We start from the raw sequence: 8,238 nt of genomic DNA, 5'->3' as shown, positions 1-8,238 counted from the left end.
GCCCAGCTTCAGCACCAGCCCCCGGCTCCTCCCCGGCCGAAAGGCAGCATTTCCGGGGGCCCGGTTTATATTCCCCGCCCCGCGGCAGCGGACCAATCAGACGGGGGGCTCGTTCACTGCTCGGCGGCTGCGGGCCAATAGAATGGCAGGGAAAGAGCAAAACGTTTTAAATAGGTTTGTCCCACGCCGCGGCTCGTAGGCCCGCCTGCGTGGTGCACCCTGGGAGTTGTAGTCCCGCCCGGGCCTCCTCAGTCTCGTTCGGGGGAATTGGAGTCCCGCAGTAGGGGGCGGGCGGACTCACTTTCCCGTGGTGCCGCGCGGTGTCGGCCCGCTGATGAGGAGGCGGCCGGGGGTGTGACCGGGCGCTGGGTCCGCGTGGCTGCCCCTGTAGCGAAGGACGCTGCTCCTCGTAGGACTGTGCTACCGGCAGCACGTTCCGGGGCTTGTCGAGAGTTCGAAGCTGCTATTGTATTAAACTGGGGCCTGATGTAGCAAATGCCTCCAGCGAGCAGTTTCTTGCACTAGAGCGTACGGGAAACGGCTGCGTGTAGAGATGTGCTCGCTGCAGCAGTCAGTGATACCTATAGAGTGTAAGAAACCGCTTCTGGGGAAAGATGCTACTTCCTTTGTACAACTCGAAAGCTGTTATCTGTCAGTCATTAAAGATGTTGAAAAGAAACATCCAGAACTGATCCCTGGAGAACCCCACGTGTTAGCATAGGGATGTACTACCTGTAGCACTGCCATATGAGGAAGCCAATTCCTACAGGCAGCAGTTTCTCACACCACTGGCATGTAAGACTGCTATCTGTACGAATCAGCTACGTCAGATTTTTTTTTTAAGCAAAAGTTGGACCTCTTGCTGCTGGAGGTAGCACCCTCCTACAGCTAGCATTTTCACACACATAAAACTGCAAACTATAGGGATGTGCTGCTACTTGTAGCACTGCAATGTGATGAAGCTAATTCCTCTGTAGAAATCAGCTACATCCCATGGCCTTTTTTTAAGCAAAGTTGCACTTGTTGCTGCTGCAGATACTGAATTCTTACCATTAGCAGTTTCTGAGAGCTGCTAAGGGCCTTTACCTATTAGCCTTCTGAACAACAATTAGCTATTATTTTAACAGAAAGTTACATGGATTGGGTATGAGCTAAAGATGTGAGTCTTAACTCCTCTGCTGACAAAACATGAAAATAACCTTTTCCTTTCATATGTTTCTGGATGGTACACAGCTGGAGTCAGCTCAGTTAGGGCCCACCTGGCCCTGATAAGGGGGCTGTGGATCAGAAGCTGGAGAAGTACCTGAATTTGAGCAGTGCTGGGGAAAGGCAAGGGGAGCTCCAGCCTTTTAAACCCATCATGCCACACAGTGGGGGGCCACTGTTGAGAAAGTGGCCAGTGATCCAGCCCTGGGTCCCCACAGCTGCCCCCATCTCCCTCACTGTTGGCTGCAGTGCTGGCACACTTGGGCCAGCTGGAGGAGGACACCGAGGGCACCTGGATCTCCTAGCTTTCCCACTGGGTGGAGGAGCAAAAGGTGGGGCCAGGAGTGTGTGTTGGGATCATTTATTCTGCACCCAAACAGGGTGTTTGTGCTACCACAATGGTAGGGAACAAACCACAATGTTTCTGCACTGAAGAGCAGACATTTAATTTCAGGAACACCAGAGCTGGTGGGAGACAGAACAGTTACTGGCTATCGTAGGAGATCACTTTGGGAGAGGGCTCTGCCATCATTTAGATTGGTTGTAGAAATCAGATCTACTGCAACTAACAGACCTAGTTCAAGCCTGAGGCTTCCAACTCCTGCAGCCTTGTACTTAATTAGGTGTAGTCCAGTCTGACTCTTTAGAAAGGTCCATTTACTAGTAGCAGGCCTCCGCTCTTAGCTCAGCATGGCACTACTCCTTGACAAGTCCCTCAAGCTACACTGCTCTGGGGTCCCATCACCTATATGGCTCAGTTCATTGCCATCACATAGAGAGGCTGAGGTCAACAAGCAAGTAAAAGTTGCTTGTGGAGAACTCTGCATTCTTCACTTTTAGGGCATACCAATAGCCTCAAAAGTTTAGCTCTAGAGCAACAATACTCAGACCTCAGTGGTTCAGAAGCCAAATCAGCAACCATTAACCCAAACATGCTTCAGTCGTGTGAATTCATTGTTTCATTTACTATAGCTTCATATTTAAACAGTAGGACATGGGAACTCTTTAGGTGCTGGAAACAGAAACATCCCTGAGTTTGTGCAAATGAATATAGGAAAAGCATCAGTGTTTTAACAGGTGCTGCAAAGAGCTGCTTACAAGCTGCAGTCTGAGTATCACTGCGCTAGAGTTTCATCTCAGAACATGGCTTCCCTGGCCCTTGCTGGAGAACCAGGGGATCATGTGCTCAGGGAGGTTGGCCAAGCAGCTGGGAGGGATTTTAAATCAAGCTGGAAAACCTCAAATGCAGAACCTCATAAGCAACCAGAGAAGCCCCACACGATAGCAAGTTTGAAGTTTTGCTACAAGCTTCTGTCCCACCCCCATTTCCCCAAAAGAAAAATCCAACACTTGTGATTAAGTGGAAGCTTTTATTGGAAAACCAGAGACCCTTGAAAACCATTTATTCCCCTTGTTTTTGCTTTTTCTAACAAAGTGAGAAATTGACAGGAAAGTAGAGTTGGTCTGGAAGGTCACATGGTAAGTCAGATCCATTTCCCCACCAGCTCCCCCAGGAGAGCCAGTCCCCTCCAGGCCAGAGGAAAGGCAGCGAACATCCAGGTCACTGCAAAGAGCACAGGGGAGTGTGGGTGTCCCGGAGGCAAAGCAGGAGCAGGCCTGGCTGGGCCCAGCCTCTGGAGCGGGTAAGGGCAGGTGCGAAGCGCTTCCCCCCTTCACAGGCAGCTTTTCAGAAGCCTCCAAAGGGGCCTTTCCCCTTGGCAGCTGCCACCTCCCCAGCAGGCCCCGGTGCAGGAGCAAGCCCCGAACCCCCCCCATATGGCACCAGCCCAACACCCTGGTGCAGGAGCTCCCCCAGCACCAGCCCAGTGCCCCTGTCTGAGAGCTGCCCCTTCTCCCCCCCGCCCCCGGCACCAGCCCAGCACCCCTGCCCGAGAGCTGCCCCTTCTCCCCCCCCCTTCCCCCGGCACCAGCCCCGCGCCCCTGCCCGAGGCTGCCTTCTCCCCGCCCCCGCCCCAGCCCAGCGCCCCTGCCCGAGAGCTGCCCCTTCTCCCCAGCAGCAGCCCAGCCCCCCAGCCCGAGAGCTGCCCCCTCTCCCCCGCGGCTCCCCCGTCCGCCCCACTTACCGCTTCCGCGGCCCGGCCCAGCGCCAGCGCCAGCCCCCGGCTCCCCCCCGGCCGAAAGGCAGCAATCCCGGGGGCCCGGTTTATATTCCCCGCCCCGCGGCAGCGGACCAATCAGAAGGGGAGCTCGTTCACTCGCTCGGCGGCTGCGGACCAATAGAATGGCGGGGATAGAGCAAAACGTTCTAAATAGGTTTGTCCCACGCCGCGGCTCGTATGCCCGCCTTGCGTGATGCACTCTGGGAGTTGTAGTCCCGCCCGGGCCTCCTCAATCACGTTCGTGGGAATTGGAGTCCCGGAGCGAGGGGCGGGCGGACTCGCTTTCCCGTGGTGCCGCGCGCTGGGTCCCCCTCGCTGGTGGCTGCGGTGCTGGCGCACTCGGGCCGGCTGGAGGAGGAGGATCTGGGCACCCGGATCGCCCGGCTCTCCCGCCGCGTGGGGCAGCGAGGGTGGGGCCTGGGGGGTGCCCGGCGGGGCTGGGTGTGGGAGGGGCCCGGGGGGCAGTGGGCGGGATGCAGGGGTAGGGGGGGGGAGGGTCCGGGGGGCAGGGGGGATCCCGGGGACTGGGTGTGGGAGGGCCCGGGGGCAGTGGGCGGGATGCAGGAGTTGGGGAGGATCCTGGGGCAGAGGGGTTCCCGGGGCTGGGTGTGGGAGGGGCCCGGGGGCAGTGGGCGGGATGCAGGGGTCGGGGAGGATCCGGGGCAGAGGGGATCCCGGGGACTGGGTGTGGGAGGGCCCGGGGGCAGTGGGCGGGATGCAGGAGTTGGGGAGGATCCTGGGGGCAGAGGGGTTCCGGGGCTGGGTGTGGGGAGGATCTGGGGACAAGGGAAATCCAGGGGCTGGGTGTGGGGAACCCGGGGGCAGAGGGGATCCAGGGACTGGAGTATGGAGGGGACCCCAGTGTATGTTTGTGTGTAGACAGGGGCAGAGCAGGGGTGCTGGGAAGGGGGGAGGAGAGAAGGGGACCTCGGCCGGGGGCTGCCTATGGGGACCCTGGACAGGGGGACTCTGGGGGAGAGGGAGTGCTGGGGGCAGGGGATGATCGTGGGATCATGGGAGGGGGCAGTTGGGGAGTAAATTAAGGAGGGTTAGAAAGGCCCTTGGTGGGGTCCAGGGAAGGGACAGGATGTGAGCGTGGTGGTGGGTGACACTGGAGTGTCGGGGCACCAGGCATTAGGGGTTGGGTAACACTGAGGGGCGGTGCATGAGGAGCTGGATGGTGGGGTGCTTTGGACCGGTGATTCCTGCTAACGTTTGCTGGCTGTCAGTGATGGGGGATCTGAGGGGAGGTGCATGAGGTCTGGATGGTGGGCTGTCAGTGATGGGGGATCTGTGGATGAGGAGCTGTGCTGCTCCCACCCTAGCCTGTGGGGCGTTCCCTTTGAGCTACTTTCTTTGTCCTGCCCATCTCAACGATGTGGGGTTGCAGAGAGGGCTCCGATGGGGGTGGGAGGCTTTGGCCCTGTAGCCACAGCCTTGGGGTTTCTCTCTGTGGGTCTTTAGGGTTGCCAACCCTCAGGGATTGGCCTGGAGTCTCCCAGAATCGGCATCAATCTCCTGTTGATTATTGAAAGCAACCTGGGAGATTTTAATAGGATATTTTAAGAAAATGACATTATGAGATGTTGGGGAAAGAAACTTCCTGGAATAGCTTCAGTCAGAGTTGGCAACCTTATGGGTGTTTGTTTTTCTGCCTAGGTCAAAGTCTGCAACATGATTAACAAGAAGTATAACCAGTTCCTCCCAAGCATGCAGAGCGCTGAGGACTTGGAGTCACAAGTGGACAGTCTGTCCGGCAACATCGGCCTACTGAAATCCAGGATCGAAAATGAGGTGACACGGCAGCGGTTTCACTTTATCTGTATCTAGCAGCTTTCATCCTGCATCATCCCAAAGCAGTACAACCCCACTGACGTGCAGCCATGAGCATGCTGCACAGGAAGGCAGGGGAGGAGGATCTTGGCTAAGGATTCCAGGACGAATAGCCGCCTCTTATAAAGAGTGCCCTTGACTGAAACATACCAATGTATGATGTAGCAGACCTGGGATATAAATAAAGGGCGGGCTGTAGCTGAATGGTTTTCTGTGCTGCTCATCACAGTAGTTTCAGAGCCTCTCGTGTATATTAATGCATTTATCTTCTAAGCCTCTCTGCATTCAGATAGGGAGGAATCATTCTTATTTTGCTGATGAGGAAACTGAGGCACAAAGCAGTGGAATGACCTTGGCCAAGGTCACACGGAGATTCTGTGCAGAGCTGGGAACCGAGCCCAGATTTTCTGTATATTGATTGGAAGACTGTCCTTCCTGTGGCCCGCTTATATTTTTTGTGCCCATCGTCCTTTCTATACCCCTGGACTAATTCTTTTAGCTGTTCTCTGCCTTGCCACTCTGGCTTTGAAATGTAAGTTAGAAAGGCTCTAATGCAGGTGAGATATTACATCTGGATTTTTTCTTCGCAGAGGAGGATGATCAACTCAAAAATCGTACACTGTGAAAATAACTTTTACATCTGATACCAGTTATGCTATGTTAAAAGTGAAAGAATCTTAAATATCCATTTTACTTGTCTCTGTTTATTTGTTGCCGTGTATTCATGTTTTTCGGTGTATACAATAACAATCAGTGACATCAGTTACACTTGTCTGTAGTCAATTTCAGCTTTGGGTTCCTAGTGCTGCAGTATTTAAGGAACAAACAATGCAGGAGATTGTTCGTTTGTTTATTTAACAGTTTGGGGATCTTTTTTTAAAAAAAGGAGAAACGCATCTCTTGATCTTGCATGCCTATGGAAGCTTTTAAAATGTATAGTTAAACTGTACTTTTCAAATTGACATTTATCTAATTTAAAATTAGAAAACTGTTAAAAGGACTCTGGAATTTTTTTACTGGAATCATTTTTTTTTAAAGATCTGCAATTTGATATCGCCCTGTTCTACTTTTTTTCAAAAATTACCGTACAATAATGGTTTGTTTTTTTTAAACGAGTTTTTCTTCTCCTCTGCTGTTTAACAGGGTCTTTCTAGTGAGGTTAAAGAGTCTGACCATACAGAGAAAGTGAATATATATAAATTTCTGTCTACTGCATTGGGTAAATACACTGGGGAAATAGAACCTCTTTTCCTTTTAATTTATTTCAGTTATAATAACCGTAGGTATTGTTTGTAACTTTGGAAGGTACGTACGTTTCAGGCAGCACGCTGGTGTTGTCATGTCGGTGTTACTTTTGAAATAGAAATGGCTCTCATAGGCTTTGGTTACTGTAAATGAACTGCTGTAGCCTTGCTGTCTGTGCTGCTGTTCTAGGTCCAGCAAGATCTGAATGTGGCTATTGCTGAATTTACTGAATTGAAGCAGCAGCTGGAGCGAGACTCGTTAGTTCTGAGTGTGCCGAAACAGCTGCAAGAGGTGAGGAAGGAGGCTGGGAAAATGACTTAAGATCACTAAGTGTTTCTGTATTTTTTTTCCACTGACTTCTTCCTGGGTCTCCATCGTGAATAAATGATCATGACTCTTCTATCTCTATTCATGTCATGTTTTTCAAAAAGCGCTCTGTAATCTTAGAGTTGAAGCTTAGTTGTGTGTGATTATAGAATCATAGAAATGTAGGACTGGAAGGGCACCTCAGTAGGTCATCTCATCCAGTTCTCTGCACTGAGGCAGGACCCAGTGTTATCTAGACCATCCCAGAAAGGTGTTTGTCCAAGCTGTTCTTAAAAACACTCCACCGATAGAGATTCCACAATCTTCCTAGGATGAAAACAGCTCATTTGTCTTGTGGAAGCCAATTAATAATTAACAAGGATTTGAAGAGATCTTAATGAATGTTAGTTAGTTAGCATGAGTTAGGCTAGCTGTGACCCTAATGACGTGAGATTTGAAGAAGCAAGATAATGTAAGACAGAGTGAACTGTGTGAAAGTTATTACGACCTTGCAATATGCAGTCTTGCTTTTTTCTAGTAGTGAGACAAATAAGATAGCAGAAAAGCTTATGTATAAACAAAATGTATTTGTTGCTTTTTACCGTCTGTATTATTGCTAGAAATTGTCTGTAACAAAGGTATAAAGGCTTGATGTAATTGTTTACCAGTTGAGAGACCTGTCCGGGACTGGGGTGACCCTGTGTCCTATGGCACTCTCTCCCTCAATTGTAATTACTGGAGAAATAATAAAGTATTTGATTTTGCTGCACCCAAACAAAAAGCGAGAACTAAGTTTTTCTCCGACAGTCTGATTTGAATGAAAATATTTCTATTGATCTCATGTTACACAGAGCTTCAGAGATGACCATCGACCTCCATTTACATTCTTTACCCAACCCCCTGCCCCAACGTAACAGGATTTTAGTCTTGCTTCCAAATTAGCAACAGTATTCACCCTTGTGATTTGAGAGACTCTCCCATCCCAGAGCATGGAACCGATGCAGCGTTTTCTCTGTTCTTTAAACAGAGCCACTAGGAGCAAAGCAAGGGTCAGGCTTAAGGAGCAGAGCCATCCCCAGGGTGCACGTGCCAGGTAAAGAAGAGTCCAGGACAAATGTATCCCCACTCTGAAGCTCTGTCCCAGTTAATATGTAGTTACAGTGGATCGGCATGAACTGGAAAGATGCAGGGAGCCGTCCAATCTGCCTGTTGCCAAGGCCTGTAAGAAGGCATCTCCAGCAGCCCTGGTGTGTTCTTTGGTGTAGTGTGAGGGGCAGCCTCTCTGCTTTTGCCTGTTGCAGCTGATCCATATTAAACAACTAGTGTTTGGGCAAAGGCTGCTACAGTCCTCCTGCTCTAGTGCAATGATTAGCCCTATGCTTGGGCTGCGCGTAAGGGGCGTTCAAAACTCCCCTCGGCCTGTGTTCAAACGGACGTTGGATGGATGTCAGCTGTAATCTTGCTGCACGTCCCCTGTGGGGCTTCATCTTTCTTGCTGGTGGAAGTTTTTCCACTGTAATTAAATGCT

Source organism: Mauremys reevesii, linkage group 12 (assembly GCF_016161935.1).
Source record: "Mauremys reevesii isolate NIE-2019 linkage group 12, ASM1616193v1, whole genome shotgun sequence".
In the NCBI taxonomy this organism is placed as follows: domain Eukaryota; kingdom Metazoa; phylum Chordata; order Testudines; family Geoemydidae; genus Mauremys; species Mauremys reevesii.
This window is presented reverse-complemented; position numbering follows the sequence as displayed.